We start from the raw sequence: 23,025 nt of genomic DNA, 5'->3' as shown, positions 1-23,025 counted from the left end.
TGTGTCATGTAGATGCTTTTGTCTTATACTGCACTGCCAGGTAACTCTAAATGTCAAAAGAAACCCATCTCTTTGCAGTCTCACTTATGGCTCTCATCATAATTTCTTTTTTATTTCTGCTGGCTCCAAAGAGCAGGTTGTTGTGTTTCCTACATTACACACAGCTGAAATAATGGTGGATTTCCAGATGGTCAATTTTGTAATGACTTCTGTGCCCAGATCCATCTATTTTCAAAGTCTAAACCACCAAAAAGTAAAACTGCAAGGAGCAGTAAACATAATGCACTGTAGCTACAGGTCAGTAGTCTTCTGCACCTCGGGACCTGTGAAAGCTGTACCATATCCTCTGATAATTCATGTAACCTCTTCCCACTCTTAATCAAGGGTTCTAACTGAGGAAATAGGTATTAGCTTCTGCAAATCTATATAATTTTCTACAAAATTTGCTTTGACAGTCTTCCTTTGTTTATTTATCCCATAGCTGTTGTCTGATTACTGCAGGTACAATTCCAATTATGTTGTAAATTGATATATGATATTTATCTTTCAATAATCATATGCAAATCATAGTACACACTCTACAGTACAGTATAGTATTTCAGTTTGAAGGGAGCTGCTTCTGAATGCTCTTTTTCCTTAATTCTCATGACTAACTGACATAGAGGGTGCTGAAGTTCAGGCTACAGCAGTTACAGTGTATACTTCAGCATAGCTATTAATCCAGCTTTTTGCTGGACACGTATGCATTATAAACAACTCATTGCAATTGTGATACTTGGATAATTTGACTTTTAAAAGCACTCTTTTTTTTTTCATTTTGTATGTTTGAAAAATTTAGAGATGGCCATAAACTTTCCCTTTTCATGTGGTGATTGACTTTTCTGCCTTTTATTTTACCCTTTTGAAGAGTTTTTGCACTTCTTTCTGTGTGATCAATTCACCATCATTCATGAAAAGAGACTGTGAATATTCCATCCTCTGACAGCAGACCTCCATTTGCGGCTTTTAGGATTTCTTCAGACATTTGAAGTGGGTTTGGTCATGCAAACTTCCCTGACATGAACCCTCAGACACATCTGTTCCATTGTTCCTATTTAATAGAAAAGATCCACAATAAAAGCCCTGAAAGAAGACTGGGTTGAACAACACAGTATCAATATCCCACCTTTATTAAGGTTTCCCAAATACTCAAACTTCACTTTGGACTTCTACCTGGCAGAAGAATAGCATCACATCAGAAACCTAGGACAGGAGTTGCTTAAAATTAAAGGAGGGGGGGGGAAAAAAAAAAAAAAAAAAGGCACTTGGGAACAGATTTATATAAAAAGCTTGACATATGATGAAAATACTACTCTGAGGATTAAAGAAGATGTGGGTGTTGTGTGGGAATACAAAACTTTTATTTTAAAATTGGCACTGAAGTCTGGCTTTTTTTTTTCCAGATAAGCTCTTAAATTTCATCAGATCTTTTAAAATCTTGCTTCACCTGATAAGTATATAGCAATCTCCCTTTGTTTTACAGCTGCTGAAGATTGGAAGGCTTTGATACTTTTATGCTTGCAATATTGTGTGACCATCACTGAGAACATACTGCTATTATTTTAATTACTGTTTCTTTTTCAGCGAAATCCCAGGCACAGTTATAGTTATGCACAAATCTCTATGATTGTGCTGCATTGCCTTTGTCAAAATAGCAAACATACATTTGGAATCAATATCTTATAGCAAAATATACACAAAAATAGAATTTATCAGATTTTACTTTTGATTTTCATAGGCTTCAACAGGATCTTTGATTTGGTAGCATCCATATTCTTTTATCACTATCCAGATGAAGGAAGTATAAAACACAATTTACCAATACTGTAACTAATTATGACCAGTTATAATTTAATTACTGCTATTGGTCAGTGCTAACTTATTCAATCAAATTAGTATTTATGTATAGACTGGTAAAAGGCTGTTATTGACATTTAACAAAACACAAAAAATAAAAAAGAATGAAGCTTGAAGCTGTATGTGGAGAATAAATAATAAATAAATGATCCAGGTTAGAAATTTCATAATGAATTTAAAAATTTGGGTTTGGGTTCGGGCATTTTTCAACATAATTTGAAGATAAATTAAATAATTATCTGACTGTTGCTAACCAAAATTTTATGGATAACATCAGCACTTAATTTTCTAGTAACCCATTAGTTATAGGACATTTAAAATGTGTCTATGGGAGATTTGTTTTCCTACAGGGAGGGATTAGAGGAAAAATAGGGCAGGTTAGAGTTGAGGATATGAAAATGGTTGGAGTTATAACCATCACGGCTGCAGGGCCATTCAGTGATCTGGAGTGTAGCTTGACTGTGCCCCAAGTGAAAGCATGCATGGACCCAAACATATCCTGTTTTGGCAATTACTTGGTGCATGCAGACACTGGAATATGTGGGGTGTCTTGACACAGCACTGGATTTTTACAGTTTGGAAATTAAATGGGGAGCAGATCTTTCTTGTCGCTGGTTCCCAGGACTGTCACAATGGATGCATTATATGGTATAAGATATCCAGCCAGCCAGGTTAAAGGAAGACAAATTTCCAGAAAGGTCACGTTAACTCTATCTTTTCACTTTTCTCATAGCATCAAAAATGGGGAGCCAAAGGAAGGTCTTGCCTTCTTCCTCCTGCAGAACAAGTGCAGATAGCTCAGTCAATGGCCTCTCCTCAGCAATAAATATTAGATACGAGTCTGAGGACATTAGGTTTGGGAAAGGTGCTTGGCAAGACAGAAATATCTCAGAATTCTTACTAACACAGGCCCTGTCAGAGCAGGGGTGGCTGACTGTTCTCAGCCTTGGGTCATATGCTGAGTCCAGCACCCACATAGTGAAAATTACTTGTCTAGGAATGGGTTATTATAAATACACATTGTAACCTGCCTCTCACTACAGCTACTACAGTTCTGTGCCATTCTTTTACTTGCATGCCTAAATCAATTTTCACTGCATGCTTTATAGATGCTTTAATCCACATATTGGTATAGAGGACATCGGACTTAGAAAAAACATTCATCTATTGAATAAATGCTTCCTACCTATGCTCCACCTTTCCAGACGTTTTTCATTTATCTCCAGGAAAAACACAGCAATCACCATAGGTGCTTATTAAAAAAAAGGTGATGGTTCACGAAAATGCTCCTATTGCTCATTCTCTTCTCATGAGGGCAAGTGCAAAGCTCTTTCTTTGAAATATTTCCTCAATGAGTGGTTCAACAGGAAAAAGCACTGAGGTTAAAATGTGCAGCAAAATCAAACTACAAGGCCTAAGAGAAGAAAGATTTGTGTAAAACTAACACAGCTTAGTTGTTTATTGTTGATGTTGGATCATTGTATTTTATAACATACTTTACTGAATATATGATACTTGTAAATCTTAGAAGCAATGCTATTTTTTGCTTTCTGTTTATTTCTCCTTCATAAATCTTTGGGGGTTTTGTAGCTTGTCTTTGTCACGCAGTGGAATTTTAATTTCCAAATGCGATTCCATTGGCGTATAAGTAATATTCATTTCTTTCATACCTTAGTGACTGCACTGAATGGAGAGTATTTTACAGAATGGATTTTATGAAAGTAAATGTAGTGTTTGAATGCCATAGCTAGCTAATAGGTGATATTCTTGTATCTCCTGCAACAGTTCATTTACCAGAAGTATAGGAGTGGATTATAATAGCAAATCCCAGTGTCTGCTAAAACTCGGTTGAAACCTGAGATCTACACTTTCTGAGGGCTCTACTTCTTTACCAGGTACTGAAGGATTGGTGGCACATTTGCAAATCCTCTGCATCCTCTTCCTGACAGAGCACCAGCTAGAATAAAAAATGGACCCTAGCTTCACAGCTGCATTTTTAAATGTATAAATCATGGATTATTGCCTTCTGTATTAATGAATATCTTTAACAAGTCTTTCAGCAAAAAAAATAATATTTCCCTTCTTCCTTTTAATCCCCAACACTTTAACAGTTACTCTGCTTAGCAGGGAACGTGGGTTATCAAGAAGCCTTCACTGCCCTTCAGTGAATAGTTAAATCTCTGCAAAGCATATACAAAATAGCATTTATCACTCCATCGTTATTACTTATAACTTCTGTTTGCACGATACATATAAGCAGGCAAGTTTTCTGACTAGGGCTGGGTACGCATCTTCCATAATACTAACTAACTGTGGTATAATCTAATAGGAGCAGACTGTGGATGCCCTGGCAGGTAAACACCAGCAAATACTGTGTCTTGCTTGTGTTGTCACTTTCTTAGGGGTTGTGCTCCTCTTTTGCCCATCACTAGCTTGCCAGTACTCTGGGAAGCAACTTTTTTGTTTTTGAGTGCATTTAAAAATTCAGAGACAGAATAACTGGAGAGAAAATATTTAATGGTGTTAGCACGGTCTTCTCATTCATTTCAGATGACGTTGCAGAAGTGATTACCAGTTTTCAGAAGAAGCAGTTATTAAAGTAATATTTTAAAAGTACAACAAAATGCAACATAATCTAAGCCAATTTAGCAAGTGTTTTCCCTTGCAGTCGAAAACCAGAAAGTAAGTGGATTAATTAAAGGAAAACATTTTATTCCTTGCTTAAGGAAGCTATACAGGGACAACTGTAGTTAGCTTGCTTTAAAAGTGCCTGTGTTCACAAGCGTCCTAATTGCACAACAAATTACTTGGTGCCCTGGAAGTTAGTGAGTAATCTCCTCTCAAACAGGAAAACAACCCATTTCAATGCTACAGTACTGCCTGGAGTGAACCTATCTGCTACCTAGTAGTATTCAGTTGACTAACTGTGACAATTTGGGATGCTGAAGTCATGTGTAGCCTCTTCCTTACCTTGCCGATGGGGGAACAACCTCATTCTCCATGGCTCAGCACCTGGCAGGGCCAGTTCTCAAAGAGCCACTTGCAGGTTGTACGCCCCAGTTAATGACTTCCAGGTTTGAGTCATTGAGAGACTACCTGCATGCGCTGCTTTTTAGAGTTTATTATCTATAGAGGAATAAATGGAAGATTGTGTTTTCCAGCTTCGATTTCACTCTTAATACCAGGCAAACCTAAAAATGAAATGTACTAATTCCTGCATTTCTGTTCCATGGGCTTTAGGCTCTAACCACCAGCAATCTTCAGCTCTTTTTTTGGAGCTGGTGGTGCCTCATTTACCATCATCAACCTTCATTTGAAACAGAAACCTATGTTCTTTGCCTCAAGATAGCAGGCATACACAGATATTCATTACTGGTGTTTTTAATATTAATTACATATAATAATCTAAAAAATATAAATAGTTCCATCAAACTATTATTATAAGAAATATATAATATGGCTATACTATACTAAAGAACCTTTATATTATTTGCAGAGAAAAAAATAATTTAAAAGAATTGAAGAAACATTGGGTAACTAATTCAGGAGTCTATTCAGGTTTCCCTGAAGGCCATGGGCTTTGCACAGCACTGAAAATAAAGTTAGGTTTATATATAGGTTTATATATTTGTTGTGTAAATTGTGAGGAATGTGTTATGTTCACAAAACAAGTAATCATAATGATAACATTTTCTTGTCCAACCTTTTCCTATTAAGGTGTATCTCACAATGTTTAGTACTGTTCAGCTGCAGTAGTTCCTCACCTGTTTGTCTTAGGCATCTTTTAAATTTTGCACAGTGTAAGATCTCCTTTACTTTGGAAAGACAGAGCTACTTTGCCGGACTTACAATGACACATGCCAGCTCTGCGGTACACTTTCTTATTCTACTGCATTTCCTAGGTGCCATCCTTCCACAGGCTCCTTGTGCCTGGCTCAGCTCTGACTGTTCTGACCAAAATTCTTCGTGAGCTCTTTCCCTGATCATTCAGTATGAATACTTTTTGGAATACATCTCCGAATCTGACAAGGCTTTGCACTCAGTGTTTCCCTTTATTTTGTCCCAGAAGTTCTTCAGAACATTTAATTCCTTCTCCTGCAAATGTTTTCTTCTAAATTCAATGGCCCTATAAAGCTTCCTCCCATTTCTATTGTGTGGCAAATTCTGTTCATTCTTTGAGCTACAGTCAGTCTCTTAATGCTTGTTGCTATGTATTTTTGTTGTGGTTTTTTGGCCCATTTTACTTTCCTCTCTTTTCTTTTTCAAATCCAAACTGCATCATAATAGAGCTAACAACTTAATTTCTCTGTGTTCAGGCTTGGTAACATATAAAACTGAAATAGCAAACAGACATTGACTTCTGTCAATGTGCATAATAAAACTTATCATCCAGAGAGATTGAATATGGAACAAGACAAAGCTCGTATTCACTGAAACATGAAGCCATCGTTACAGCCACCATTATAGTCCTATATTAAGAAAAATTGCTGTAAATTAACATTTTGAAGAGATGGAATTAGAGGCCTAGGAAAAGCTGTTCATGTTTTATCAGGAAGCAAAGCTTTCAGTTACCGTACAACTGAGGAATCCTAAAAATACTGTGCTTTTTTTCTTCTAGTCAGCTGGAGCTAGTCACAACATGCTGAGATTGATCTTATCCCAATTGTTACCCCTGGGAAGGTTGCTTGAGGTAAGACCAGAATCCGACGTGATTTAAAAGATCTCTGTTCCTCTCAAACACTGAAGACAGAAGTCCAGGACATGGCTATTTAACCTATTCTTTGGTACCGAGCCCATGTTCCAGCCTGCCTGCTCAAACCATTGCAGCACCAGCTTGCATCAGATTAAAACAACTTGAGCTTTTTCCCTTTGTTGGAAGGATGTTTCATACTTTAGTGTTTATTAAAGTGTTTACTTTTTAAACAGCCACTTTTAAACTGAATGTCGCTGCATTTTGATCAGGACAATGATATGTTGCTGGGCCTGAAGAAGAAAACACACGCACAGACATGATTGTTAGTAAGTCTGACAGCTCACAAATTCTAAACAAAAAATCTCCTGGTCTGGGATGTTGTGATCTAGCAGTTATTTATAATACTGTGATGAAGATGACAGAGGTTGCAAGATCATGTCCATTTATTTACAACTAAGAAGCTTAAAAACAAATATTGTTTATGGTGATGCACAAGCTTGGTTATCTAATTTTCTCTCTCATCAATCATGCTTGCTCTCTAGCATTCTTTTTGAAGATCCTTTCACTAGAAGCTGACCTATACAAATGAACATGTAGTTCTGTAAGGTATTTCTTTCTTTCCCTAATTTGCAGATTTCTTTAGCCCATGCAAGAAAGAAAGACTACATTCAAGCATATTTCTTCAGCCATTTTTCATTCAGCTTGAGGTTTCTGCAACCTTTCACACTGTCTGAAGATACAAGTACTGTTGCAAAGTACTCTTCTGGGATTTGAATATGAAAGCACCAATGAAAACTTAAGCTATTGTACTATGTAGCTGGATGCAAACACAGCAATATTCCTTTCTAGTAGCTTATGACAGTAATTTGTCATTTGTACTAGCCTCTAACTTATTTCCAAATTCAGAAAAAATAATAATAAAAAATCCCCAAAATTGCTCCTGATTCTCAATAATGTAGGAAAATCACAGCTAAAATGTTTTTCTTCATGAAAGCCACATGGCTTTGGCTTTAGCTATTTCCATATGCTTTAGCATTTCAGAGGCAGTTTTGATATGAATTAACAAGCTCCAAATTTAAAGTCGATGCAAAGCTTATTAAAACCCATAAATTGAGAATTTATTCCAAAACCTGTTCTGAGAGTCTGCTTTTGAACTTTAGGGCATGCCTCAAGGCTCTGTGCAGGGGCTTTTTCTTAAATATGAGAAATTAAAGGGATTGACTTTAACCTTCTTTCTGTAAAATCTTATCAGCCAATTAAATTAATACTTTGTGAATTTATTAAATTCCTTTTAATTTACTGCACACATTTTACATGAACATTTCACATGCACAATAGACTTAAATGTTTATTGATGTCAAAGGCTGTTTTGACTAAATTCACATTTAGTCTTAGTAAGGAAAGAAATTTGGGCTTAGTTTGTTTTATGTCTAAGTTATGGGGATGGGAACCAAAATCCCTGATCCTCATCTCACAGAACACATAATATTGTACATACAGACTTAATTTGTTGTAATTTCTCACCCAAGCTGAACTGAGTGGGTTTTGGCAATGTGAAAAAAGCAGACCTTGATATTTGATGCCTGATTGAATACACATTATTAGACCTTAGACCAAGCTTCCAGAAGACTGGGAAGCAAAGACTTGTAGGCAGTCTGCATTCAAAAAACTGGGAGGCCAGGCTGCCTGCAATATGTATATTTAGCTGTGTGAGGAGTATACTGTGGGGAGACCCAGCTGAAAACAGAGGTGTGGCCAGCAAATCTGCACGTTGTTCAGTTCTCTTATACAAAACCTTCAGTTATGCTAGCACATAATTTGTATTTCAGTGCCACCTTCCCAAGAGAAAGATGGCAAAGCTGAGAATGAAGCCATTGAGGAAGCTTAATCCAAGATCAGGAAAATATTATTGCTTGTTGCTGCTTTATGCAGCAAGTAAATGTCATAATACAAAAAGAATTTCATATGTCCTTATCCTAGGTATTCATCTGTCGAGTCTGGAAGCTGACTGTGATCTAAACTAAACTCTTTAAAATAGCTTTATTTATAGTATTATTGACCTGGAAGAGAGGTGATGAACACCATAACGTAAAGTATTTTTAGTGAAAATATACTCTCAAAACTATAAGACTTTACAAAAAGTTTCTATTGAAATAGTTACTCAAAACATCTTAAAGAAGGAGATGCATGTGAAAGAATACAGGGGCAAAACACATTTGAACAGAAGAAAAATAGATTAAATGATGAATGTAGGAAAAATTTAAATAAGGGGAAAGTAATAAGCTGGCAATTTTCCAAACCTGAAAAAATGCCAGTAATTTTCCATCCCTTAGAAATGATAACCAGTCAGCTATTCTGCCAAAGAAATACTAATGTGCGAAGAGGAGGCAATACATTTAGAATTTATATAATGAGGCAATTTAAATTTATACAATGAGACAGAATGTCCACTGAGGTCAAAAGCATAAATATTATGTTTGTTCCTTACCACAGGTGAATTTATCAGTTCAATACTAAAACCTATTGCATATGTTTCCCTCAAAGACAGGCTAACACCAAAGAAGTTTGGATCTGCTGACAATTTGCATTTTCATTTCAATAGAGGCAACATGCTTTTATTTATTTATTTATTTAAACTCTAAATAAATAAATTATGTGCTTTATTTAACACAGCAAAATGTCATGTGCAAATCTGATACAGATTAAAATACAGTAAATACAGTATTGGTTTTCCTTCTAAAGACAAAAAAAAAAAAAAAAAAAAAAGCTGCATAAACCAAACGTTTATGTAAAGAAGGTTTATGTGTAAATAATACACATGTTTTTATACTTGCCTCATTTAATACATGAAGAAATTTTTTCCATGGAGGTAAAAATGAGCAGAGGTATCCTCAGAGGAAGATCAGCAAATAAACTGTTCAGGGAGTTTTTCTATCTTGCCTATTTGGCTTGGGCTTTTTGAAAGCTGCTCTGTTAGAGGAAATTCTTTCCACTCGGTTTGCTCTGCGAGGATGCTTTAGTGGAGACGAAGTGGCCCTTGCTGAGGGATAGGCCCTTCAAGGGCCCTTTGGCATCTGCCCTTCAAGCAGCTGTATAAGCAAATTCATTATATCCCCATATTCCTCCTCTCACGGATGGCAACATCTTGATCCCTTCTCTGTGGACCACCAGGAGCATCAGGGCTACCTCAGCGAGGTCCTTCCAGTGCTTCCTCCCAGGCACTAACTGAAGGGTGTGTGCACCACACGCAGCCTGCGACCACACCATGTGGGCCGGGTTTTAGGGACCTGCCTGCCCCACACCATTGCTCCTCAGGGCCTTGTTGCACAAGGGTGGGATGTGGGGGTGAAGGGCGAACCACTGATGGGATCTCTGGTGCTTCTGAGTTCTTCAGACTCTTCCTTTAAGGCATCCTGGGTCACCCATAAAACACCTGCACAGGGACGTCCTGCAGGCGTTAAGAGTGAGGGCTTTATGTGAGACTACAGCTGAGCATATCTGTGTATGGTTTAGGGATTATTCTGTGCGGGGCCCGGACGATAGAACACCAATATGATGATTAAAGTCGTCCCTTTATTGAGCTTAGCTGATCATTTTTATACAATTCTCTAAGTAAGTTGTTTAGAAACTCTGATTGGTTGCTGCATGCAAGCATTTGGTGTCCACGTGCACAAACGTAAGATAAAGTTAGTTATACCCGCTCTGTACACGCACATAAACATAGGACATAATTGGCCGTATTAATTAGAGCATGCAGGACTTGTCTTAGTCCAATTGGTCGAGATAAGCCCCTGAATTGAGGTTGTTTGTGCCAAATTCCCTTTATCGTGGAATGTGCACCTGTGTTTTTCTAATTGGGATCTTTCTTTTTCTGTCTTCTTGTTTATCCTGTTCAAGGCCTTCTAAAGGTGTCTGGAATGCTCTTGCGACCCTGAGCTACTTTTAGGCCCAATAACTAAATTCCATATAATTGAACCCTACATACCTGCACAAAGAGTGTGAAGGTATGTGTGCCTATTTGTAGCAAAAATCTATTTTGTCCAGTTTTTCTTGGCCATCCATCTGGTTCTGAGCAAGAGTCATGTCCATAAGAAATAACACGCTGAGCAAGAGCAGCGTCAGGATGTGCCCGGGGTGTCACCAGTTACATCTGCTTGCAGTGGCTGCTGAGAGAACAGTACAGGTTCTCCTGAATGCAATTGCTGGTCATCCAAGCACATGATAATTGGATGGTAAGACATCAAGTTTTAATGCTAATCTGCTAAGCAGGTTTTAGTCATGTGGAAACCCCAGATCAGTATCTGCCTGGAAATGCTGAATCAGAGGTCCAGGCAGTAGAGCTGACTGTCTACGATTGTACACATACTGATCTACTCAAGGTAGAAAGCCATCATCTGTGGGATGTTTTTTCCTTGTTGCTGTGTCCACATGTGAAACCTTTTGTGTGGATGTCTCACTGACACTTCTCTGCTCCAGGAAAGCACAAACATGATAGATGTTCTTACTACTCTTCCTCCCCAGCCTCCTGAGTGCCCTCCAAGGCCAAGGCACTTTGGACATACAGGCACTGTCACTCCAGTGGTGTCTCCAGCAATGTAGTGTAGATGTATGAGCTTCTCAGAAAAAGAAAAGGGTAGAAGACGGGCTTTGGAGGAAAAAATGTAACTAATGAATTACTGTAAGAAGGGGAAGATAACTTTGCCTTCTGGCACCTGTAACAGCTGTCAGTAGGTGGGAGCAGAAGGATTCAAGATATACAGAAGATTGCACGGAGAAGGAGGATTTCCACCCACTTCAGACCTTTGAGGTTAATAATCTCTTTCAAGATCATGGTGCGTGTTAACAATATTATTATTATTATTATTATTTGTATGGTTGTGATATCTATGTTAGTGCTTTCCAGTACATATAGTAAAACTATTACTTCTTCAAAGTTCCTGTGCTCCATAACTGGACTCAGGAGAGAGATCTGGCTTTTGTGTATCTCAGGGGTCACTTTCTGTGTGCCAGGCAAAGTACCCCCTAAGGGATCAATTAAGTACCAACTCTGCATGTAAGAGAAACCTCAGGGAATTTACTTCTCCCCTACGCCAGTTTTATTTGCACAGAAAACAATCTGTCCCAAAAACTTGAGACACAGTAGAAAATGCAGTCCTCTCTGCAGCTCCTATAGTGTAGTCCTTTGGCTTTCTATACAATCCGTATGTTGAAGCACAAGTGATATGTACAGGGGCTTTGTGGAATTCTTAAACAGGAACGAAATCCAAGGCCAGCCATGACAATGCATAGGCTTGAAGGAGCACTGCTCAGGCTAATTGCTTTACCCAATATTTGCTTTTTTTTAACCATGCAAACAAATGCATCACTAATGAGCAATAGTTATTTCAGTCTGGCTTTATATGCAGCCTAGCTATTTCTATTTTTTAATCAATCTCTATACCTTGCAGGTAGTTTGTTTAAATCATGAAGCCAGTCAGCTTATGACAAAAGCATACCAGTATGAAGTGAGTGACTTGAATCTGCAAGCATAAATTTGAAACATCACTACAACAACTTTCCAAACCCTTCCTTCCTTATTCATTCTTGAAATGGAGAGACCGGGCAAGAGTAATAAATTCTGTGTTTTATTTGTCAGATTGATTTAATTTTATCTTGAGGTCTGAATTATTTCACTATTTATTAGAGAAAAAAATCATTGGTTAGCCCAGCTATGCTATTTTTGATGCAAGTGTAACGTTTATTTTGAATTTCAGTGTAAGATCTTTCCAGTAATTGCTAGAATCATAGAATGGTTTGGGTTGGAAGGGACCTTAAAGATTATCTAGTTCCACCCCCCCACCATGACCTCTCATTGTTTCTTGGAAATCAGTTATTTGCATCAAACTATGAAATAAAAGTACATCTTTTTCTTTACTCGGATGTGGAACTTGCTCAAAGCCTGTTGAAGCATACTGACTGCTTCCATTAAATAATATTAAACAGTTTAAAGATTAACAGATGTCAGCTTTCCTAAATTTTCTGATCACACATGCTTTCTGAAAATAAACTACTCACAGTGAAAGTTTTGCCTGGATAGGAATGGTTAGAACATACCCCCATCTGTTCCTGGGGGTGCCATAATGAAATAATTCATGTTCAAATAAAAAGGACTGTATCTGATGAGCTTACCATTTAAGAACACAAATAGGAAGAAGACTCCAGATGCTCTTAATATCAAAGGTCATATCTTTGTTAAAATGAAAGTTTGCTGCACCTCATGTTAGATCGAGCTAGCTAGGCAGTGACAAATACATGTTTATATTATATATATATATATTTATATATATATATAACATAGGAATTAAAATTTCTTTCTTATTTTCTCCAAAGAAACACAGAAGTGGACTAGTTATTAAAAGAAATTTATCTTTTCATGTTGCAGTGCAAGCAGATATGGCTAGGATGTGTGAAAACCCTGAGTTTTAACTGTAGTTTTACTGCCTGACAAACCACAGGAGTCTTTCTCTCTTAATCTTCCATTCTGTAAAGTGGAAGTCGTATTTGACCCACATTTACTCTATGTAAGTGTTATGATGGAAAGTAAAAATATGTGAGTAGTTTGCAAATGTTATTACTACCTAAGTACTCTTATGCATTATTACCATATGATTCATTAATCTTCTAATGGATAGCTTGCTTCCCACTTGCACAGTCTGTAACCTACTACCAGGATATATCATGACCAAATGGAAATTAATTTTTTTAAAGCTTTATCTTGGGTGTTAAACCAAATAATTTATTGTAGATGCATCCTGTGAGTCACTAACTGTCCTGGAAACCTTTTTAGTTTAGCTGTAGCTCTGAAATAAAATTTCATTCATGTCACTGAATCAGCCAGATAAGACTCCAATTCAAAACTAAATGAAATTAACGCAAAATTCTCAAAAATGTTCTCATTTGACTTTAAACAACTATAATTTCACTTTAAAAACATTTCAGCTTCCAGTATATAAAGAGAAACATCACTTATGATTATAATTTTGGTTTCCCGAAGACCCTTACCAAGCTCTGCATCATGGTTAAAAAATGTGAAGACGTGGCTGTAGAAACTGCCTCTGGGAGGTATAAAGATAAACTATAAGAACTAAGAACTTAGCTTGGGACTTGACATTTTTTTACCACATTTTTATTACAGTTTCTTGCTGTACAGATTGAGGCATGCAATAGTATGAAACTGTAGTATGAATAGTACAAATATGAAAAAAGCCCCACAGCTGAGTATATCAACATTATGCATGTATTAAAACTTGTATTGCTCATAATCTATTTCAAGCTATTTTCCCAATTTTTTTTCTATTTTGATGCATTTGTTAGATTTTTCTGCCATCCACACAATTTGTGGGTCACTTCTGGAAAGTGCTGAAGACTCAACAGCCATTAAAGTCAGTAGAAGCAGGGCCTGTATTTGTCCCGTGGGACCAAGTCTTTCAGTATTAATGTCCCAACTTTCTGGTTACAAAATGCATAAATATTCATCCAGCTCATCCCTTCAAAGAACTTGCCTTTAACCTATGCACACCCTCAGGTCATGATCCTGCATGGTTGCCAGGTACTATATTCAGGGTATAAAAGTTAGTGCCTTGTTCAGGTAACTCCTCCAAACTTTAACCTGTTGACTGGAAATCTCATGATGTTCGTCCTAACCTCAGCAAGTGAATTAGGACAAATATACATCTGAGCTAAGGTAATATGGCAGCTTCTTTACTGAGCATACCCAGCTGATCTTGCTTCTGTAAACTTTATTCTGTTATATTCTTTTCTTCCTTCATGGGCTAAATTATGCATAAAAGCCAGAATATTTATATTTTGCAAGTTCTGTTTAGAAGCTAGCACTTTTTTACTAAAGAGAAAACTAATACACTGATCATTGATTTAATCAGAAGCTTCAATTAAAAAAAAAAAAAAAAAAGGAAGGTCCTTGATGTTTGACCCTAGATCTAAAATGCATACAGGCTGAGAAGTATTTTGGGGAAGAAAAATGACATGTAAATGTAAAATATGACTTCTTTTTACTAGTGACATGATCAGGGCTACAGGTAGATCCATTAGTGAAAATAAATAATGCAACCCCGTTGCTAACATTTCAGGCCTTCACTTAAAATGTAAATCTCTAACACTGAAAAAGAAAAAAAAAAAAAAAGCTTGTTTTTGGTGCAGGCTGGCATGAATTTGTTCCTTTTCACTGCTAAAAGCATTTGCATCTCAGTGCACACTAACTCTCTATTTTCTTTTCCAATGCCCTCTAGTGCTAATTGAAGATTTTTTTGCTAACTGAATATGCAGGAAATGCCTACCAGGAACCCAGAGCTTTTGAAATGAATGAAGTTTCTTGCTAACTTGTTACTTAGTGCCAGCATTTGGGCATCATTAGTAAACACATGTCCTCCTCAAGTTAGCTGAAATTAATACAGCTTAGATTTAAAGATGACTCAGAAAGAGTGGGTGTAATTCCACACATTCAGATTAAAAATGTATTGATGAAGCAAAATTGTGTGCTGTAGATATAAATCTGTAAGAAAGATTTTGCAAAGACATGAAAATAAATATCAACACCTAAGTTTTTGCTGGCTTGTTGCTCTTATCTTTTCTGGCAATCTAATTTTCAAAATTGGCTTATTATGCCTAATTTTTTTTAAAGTTACACCTAATGAAATCGCCTATAATAGTTGAGTAACATTGCTGTCACACTAGGGAAGAGTGAAATAAAGCATGTAACTTATGCAGCATTTGTAGATTGGCAGTACAGATTTTATTGGTTTAATAGTTGTGACTCAAACCAGTAACTCCTAAAAAGTAGATGAATTAATTCTCATATGTTGTGGTTTAACCCCAGGTGGCAACTAAGCCCCACGCAGCCACTCACTCACCTCCCTCACAGTGGGATGGGGGGGGGAGAATCAGAAAAGTAAAAGTAAGAAAACTCGTGGGCCGAGATAAAGACAGTTTAATAGGTAAAGCAAAAGCCACGCACACAAGCAAAGCAAAACAAGGAATTCATTCACCACTTCCCATGGGCAGGCAGGTGTTCAGCCATCTCCAGGAAAGCAGGGCTCCATCACGCATAACCCTTACTTGGGGAGACAAAAGCCATCACTCTGAACATCCCCCCTTCCTCCTTCTTCCCAGCTTTATCTGCTGAGCATGACGTCATATGGTCTGGGACATCCCTTGGGTCAGTTGGGGTCAGCTGTCCCAGCTGTGTCCCCTCCCAACTTCTTGTGCCCCCCCCAGCCTCCTCACTGGTGGGGTGGGAGGAGAAGCAGAAAAGGCCTCAGCTCTGTGTAAGCACTGCTCAGCAGTAACAAAAACATCCCTGTATTACCAGCATTGTTTTCAGCACAAATCCAAAATGTCGCCTCATACCAGCTACTATGAAGAAAATTAACTCTATCCTAGCCAAAACCAGAACATTATATTAGACTAAAACCACATGCATTTCACTATCATCAAGAATAAGCTCATCAGATAATATGTTTTAAAGCCAGATATAAAACCTAGTTAGGAACCTATCAAGATCTGGAATTGATTTTCTTTTTTAAGTTAAAAAGTAAGAATTTCTTATTAAAAATGCCTCTTTGGGCTTGCGGTTTCAAAATGTCTCTGAAATATAAAGAGTGCCCCAAAAGCAGAAAATGCATCTGTGAGGAAAACTATGCAAAACAAATCTAGGGGAGTATGTGGATGGAGAAGAGAATCACTGCTGGGGTGGGGAAAAATTCTGGGTGGCTTATTCAATAAGCATACAGGTGCACTAAGGCATGGAGAGCTTTTTACAATACCGTTGGTGGAAGTTGTGGCAGCAGACTGAAGAATGAAGTGGGATCAAGTAGCACTTTGCATTTTGTGTAATACTTCTAGGTTTTCAAACTACATGGAGATATTGATGAATAAAGCCTCCCAACCACATTCTCCTAAGTACTGTTATCCCAATTTTATGGGGGAGGGAAGCAAAGATGTGAAAAATGAAATGCCTTGTGTCACTGAGTCTCTGGCAAAGTTGGAAACACTTTAGGTCTCCAACCTCACTGTTAGGTGGGCAAAGAAGAGTGATGTGTTTCCATGTGTTAACAGCTAGAAATGAAGTTGACTTCACTATTTAAATTCATCTCTAAAAGCTGTTGCTTCAAAAGGCTGAACAGAAATAGATTTCTCTTAGCTATTGCTATGGTTTCACTACAGTAATGTCTGAAAAATTCTCTGTTGCTAATGCAAATAACACTCCCGTGAAACTGGTATTAGTTACTGTTCCCATTCTGTACCTGGGGAAATAAACCAGGGAAGGTTATGTTCCCATTTAATCATGGCTGGTTTTCAGAAACTCCCCAGTGAAACCTGCAGCCCGCCAGTACTCAGGTTTCTGCTGGTACTGCAGTGTGCTGCTGGGTGCGCACACAGCGCTGCTCAAGTTGCAATAGCATGCAGTCGTTCAGAGTCTCTGCCTGAGCAAAGAGCTATCACGATTCATCAAGACGGTTGTCCTCTGAAAGTGTGAAAGGGCAGGCAGATGTCGGTATATCAATATGTTCCTGGATTGTTAAACCATTTTGTTTTGTCGTTCTGATTGGTATGGATATGAATTATGCATATGACAAGTTAGATCACTCAGATAGTCTTGACTTCTCATCCTTAATCTTCCTTTCACTAACTGTCAGACTCTGCTGTGTGTGAATTGTGTCGTCATTTTCGCTCAAGAAACGCATTCTGGCTGCAGAGTTTCATCCCTCATTACCAAAAGCAAAAGACTACAGCATCAATGGTCTTTGTCTTGCTGCTGAAAGTTATATACATTGGTGGGAAATTGGACTGATCAATGTGATAACACAGACTTTAAAAGACCATTTGAAGCTTCTGTGCCCAAGCATTTAAATAGGTCTTCTGATGCCTGGACCCAATAGTCTGTACCTATTTCCTTTGAATTTCTTACATTCTGTTACTTCTATGTGACTTCAGCCTGCTGTCATGGAACAGTGAATTGATTTTGCTCTTCTAAAGAAATAGTCTTAAATAGTGGCAGTCATCTTATCAAGCTTTTTACATAGAGACTTTTCAGACTTTATTAATTTAAATTCACATTAGAGGCCTTGAGGGCATGTTCAGTAGTCATTTTTTTCAATCACTTTTGCATTGTGTTTATTTCCCCTAAAAAAATCCCCCAAGGCAGGGCTGTGTTCCTGACACATTTCAGATTTCATCTCTTGGGCTTTGGCCTGTCTTCCTACATATATCCTGTTAGTTTTACTGTTGCCTGTCACCTTGTGTGTAAGCTAGACCGAACATAGAGAAGCCCCAAGGAAATCCTTGGCTCTGGTCTTCTGAGGGAGGAGAATACAGGTTGTGATGTGCAGGAATGAGGAAAGAGACTGGTTTCATCTGGCTTGCTCTTCTGCGGAGAGGCCAGAGTAGCTTTTGGAAGTGCTTCCCTAGGTGGAGTGGCATGTCTTCAGTTTAACCTGCTATTTATTCAAACCAAATACTCTCCGTTTACTTAGGACCAAATTTCTTGTAGCCAGAGCTGCATCTAAATAATATTGTTAGACGTGAAAAGGAAGAAAGAGACACTGGCGTCGTCTGGTGAAAGGTAGTAACCAATCTTATAATGAGAAAAAATGTTATCTGTACAGTATTGAAATTGCTTCAAACATCTGAAGAGGCAGTGCTCAGACTTTTTCCCCTGTCACAAATCATCTGTAGGCAAATAATAAGCATGGATATTCTGGTAGAACAGTTGAATATTAAAAACTCTAATTGAAAATGGAGCCATAATGGAAACATTTCTGTTTGAAGTCCTAATATGGGTGAAGATGACAGGGTATTAAATATATGTTGTTCATTTTCAGACAGCTTGTGAACAGGAGTGGTATAACTGGTCTTTTTGGCATGAATCCATTGCATTGGTTAGTAAAATGTTTCAGCATGGCAGCCTACTAATTTGATTAAACAGCACCAATTTCACTGTACAGCCATAATATAGCAGCTTTTAAAAATTTCCTTGTCATTTTTTCCCATTTGATATTGATGTCATTGTGAACATATACTATGTCTCCCTGGAAACTCTCATGTAGTGCTGAAAAGTAAAGCACAGACTTAATCTCCGTGACTGATATATATTATTTATAAAGTCTGGTTTAACGTATTCTGAGCTAGGGGATCAAGCTATTTCTCTGCCTCTGTATCTGTTGTTTATGGGCTACTGACGTTCAAAATATAATTTCTTATAAGGCAACGCAGTGGTTTATGTAAGTCGATAGACAAATAGATGGGTTTCTATTAATAGGCTGATTGCTGTGACTGAAAAATTTAGTTATGCAAATGAACAGTCTTTTCCTCTTTGCTGAATTAATTATTAAGGAAGAAGAACAGAGACTGAGGCACGAATTTTTCAGCAGAGGTATAACTCAGCGTTTGCTGGTCCTCGGTGGGAGCCTGCCTGTCCACCTGAGCCGTGTCCGTCCTGGTCCGTGGCTCAGGAGCTGCCCAGGCCAGACAGTGCCCGGCTCTGGAAGTCAGAGGAGTTTCACTCCCACTCCAAGACGGAGGCACGGTGTCCTGGAAAGCCTCCCGCGGGGTTTCTTTGAAACCCAGCACCACAAATTCCATCCACTGCACATTTTGGTCAACCAAATAGAGGCGAGGACCTGCCTGAAAGCAGCAGGGAAGACTTCAGGCATTTCATCCCTCCGGATTAACTGAGACAGCATTGGAAGGTGATGAGGAAAAAATAATCTGGCAGCCCCGGTTTGTTTGGGGTTAAATGAATCAAAGTCAAGCCCGGCTTGCTGGGCTGCTGCTAGGCAACAAGTAACTTTCTGCATTCAGAAGTTCCCTGCTAATTGATTCCTGACACCATTCCCTGTTGGTTTGTATAAATAGAGAGCTGTTGCTGGGGGGAGGAGAGGAAAGCTGGGGTGCGAGCGAGCGAGCTGGCCCGGCCCCACCAGGTAGGTCGGACGTGCAGAGGGTAACCTCCCACCAAGGAAGGGGTTCAGTCACTGTAGAGGATGGCAACCATTTTGAGGATTCATACCTGATAAAGCAACACTGATGTTAAGGAGCAAAGAAATCTACAGGAGCCATGCGAAATATCGCAGTACCTCAGCCCTTTAATACGTGTCCACCGAACACGCATCTTTTGCTTCCACTTGTTCCTTGCTCATATGTAAGTGGCCAACAAAAGAATTGGAACCAGCCTTCCTTACACGGCTAATATTTTGCAGGCTGGCATAGTGACTGTAGCGTCACCAGGATATCCTCCATGTGGAAGCCTAAAAGCACACAGCGGGGAGAGCTGGAGCAGGGATTTATAGGGGTTGGAGATACTAGGAGAGTCAGGCTAATGGAAAGAAAGGAGAAGCTTGCCTGAAGGAAAAAACCAAGCCCAGCAAGTGTCTGAGTGTCAAAATCCTCTTTTATTGATGGCTCACTTCTGGAGTCTTTATTATATTGGCTCTATGCCTAACCCTGATAAGATTTTACCCTCACCACCAACTGCAAGACTCAGGCATTTTAAAGACTGCTTCATGAATTAAACTATTGTTCCTTATAAATAAACTCTTAATTCTTTTTTTTTCTCATACATTATTTATTCCCTAGCTCTTTCTTCTGCTGCAGAGAAATGAAAGGCAGAAAAGGAGGAGTGCAGAAAGGAAGAGAATGAAAATGGGATGTTTCAAAGATGATGGGAAGAACATGATTAGTTTTTGACAATGGTGAAAATTCCCTTTCATGACACGGAGGTAATTGGCAGATGTTACATGTCTATATCTAGCATGCACATGCTAAAACTTACATTATATGCTTACTTTGCTTCCTTTTTGACATGATAGAAAAACATGCATTATTACACTCTTTATATATATATTTCCATATTTTCTTGCAGATGTTAGGGGCTATTTCTTTCTTATATGACATCCTTTCTGAAGTGCTGTGTTGCAATAATGCTGATATTGTGCTGCTCAGGTGATATATTCCCTTAAACAGCTGGGAGGGTGGGGGGGTGAAAGGAAATAGTTTTTCAGAAATATATCAGTTCTCAAGCATATTGAGTGATAACAAAGAATACTTTGGATTTTGTCATTCATTTCACTTGGCCAATGCCTTCAAACAGGGTTTCATTATTATGTTGAGGGAGTTGTATTTAATTGCTAATGACCATATTCATCCCCTTGCTAGATGAGATGGAACTATTGCCAGTGAGCACTACATGATATTTTTTATAGTTTCGTTTATAAATCAGTAGCTATTCCATGCATATTTACATGTTGGAAAGACTGCATTAATACATTTTGGCATGCTTTTCAAATATGCTGCTACTGCGCTTTTTTATCTCTGATTACCTCTCACTACTTTTCTTTTTTCTTTAACAGTGACAAAATCTATTTAAAGAGCAAATAATAATTTTCTATTTTTTATTAGAATTGCAGATTGTCTGTGTAAGGTACAAGAGAGAAGAAACAGGAGACTTGACTAACATATATTCATTTATAAATAAGTGCATCCTGGTACACTTATCCTTTTCAAAATAGAAAAGCATTCTGAAAGTATTTAGGCAAATTTAAATCCTGACCTCTGCTGTTTGCAGTTCCTTGTGGAACAGCAAAAGTGAAATGCACTACCCAAGACCAATATGGAGCCAAGAGAAAAATCAAGCTGACATATTTATTCCTTTTTCTTTAAAAATTACATCTAGTACTCTCTTGATGCAAAATAGTTGTGCTGCCATTTCATACAGGCTTCCAGGAAAATCTGAATAAACTCTTCCAAAACCACTTCTTTTTTCAGATTTAGACCGATTTTATCTCCAAAGTTATGTAACAATATAGATTGCATATAATCTAATTTACACTACCTAGTTATTCAGAAATATCTACCAGTTGGATCAGTACTCTAAACCTTACCTTTTGCACATACCAGCGCTGCTAAATTGGCCCTGAACTCTTCATAATTTCTGAATATTTAGGACTCATTGTATAATACATGCTTATCTGGATAGTAATGTAAAGTTACTTTTTGCAGAAACAGAACACGTGACAAAAAGCCAGTGGGCTGCTCACTCCCTCATGGGAAACCTGAGAAGCCCTTCAGGGAGATACAAAGATTCATCTCTAGTGTAATTACAGGGACTCCTTAGAGAGTTCACACATGAGACCAATTAGGCACAGTGTGTGCATTCCCATTGCAATATTTTTCTGTCTCATCTCTCTGCCACCCTTTGCCACTTTTTGCAGTATTTTTTCAGCCTTTAAAATCAAATTTGCAAACCACAAGATGGAGATGAATTAAACATTAGGTAAAATAAGTTAAGGCCTACACAGGAGATGAACATGAATACCCTGATCATGCCTGAAGAGCCAAAGCACATCTACACATGCTTTAAAAAAGGATTTTAATCTTGGACAATCTTTGGCAAGATTAACTAAAAAGGAGACAGCCACTGTTGCCAGTGATGTCTTGCCTCTGTTTATGTTGTTTTAGGAAAGAAAATACAAGTTAATTGCTATATCAATTTTCTGTAATCATTCTGTATTGTTAAATATTGTTTCTGTTAGAGGAATAACTATTTATTTTATTGTTGTTATTAAAATATTGGTGCAGTGCAACAAAAAGTTAAACGATGACTTAAATGTTCCAGAGTTTTTAGCTCTCCTTTTATATTGAATCTTAAATAGAAAGTAATTGCAATGATGACTTTGAGTAACCTCAGCTTAATGAAGGAGTTGTGACTGTCTGCATTTGGAATTCTTGTGAGGCAATCATGTAATAGATAATAATATCTACTGGGTACTAACATCACCATATAAACATTATTTATGACTGCTTGCTGGCAAAGCAGTTACTCCATTTTCCAAGCCAAGTTGCAGTGAAAATTCTGGCAGCAATCAAAAAAGAGTCTCCAAAAATATGTATGTGAAATAAATAAGATTTCAGTCTTTTAGACATTATCGACAAGAAAAGGTGAATAGCGTCTCAAACTGTTACTTTTATTAATCTCTTTACACTGTCACTTGTTCTTTTGGATTTTGGCACTAAGGTAAAGAAGGTAAGGTGCAAAGGTAAATAACTTCCCTCTGCTTTAGACCAAGATGATCTAAACTAATCATTTTTTTTTTCAGTACTACATATTTCATTGCTGTTGGAGAGGCTTTATTTAATACGTAAGACTGAAGTCTATATATTTGTGATCCCTCACCAGTGTGCTGAAGAAGTGCAGGGGCTTCATGTTCACATTCAGCCTTACCCTGGTGCTATCGGTCTCTGTAACAAGCATTAGTGATAGTGTCCCCGGGAGGATCCTCAGACAGCTTCATCTCATGTCTCATCATGCTACCCATGAAGAACAGGTTTCCTTCTGACCTGCCACTGACTACAGAAGTGGCCAGGAAACAATAAGGACAGGTATA

Source organism: Haliaeetus leucocephalus, unplaced genomic scaffold (assembly GCF_000737465.1).
Source record: "Haliaeetus leucocephalus isolate CR32 unplaced genomic scaffold, Haliaeetus_leucocephalus-4.0 Scaffold140, whole genome shotgun sequence".
Taxonomy (NCBI): Eukaryota; Metazoa; Chordata; class Aves; order Accipitriformes; family Accipitridae; genus Haliaeetus; species Haliaeetus leucocephalus.
This window is presented reverse-complemented; position numbering follows the sequence as displayed.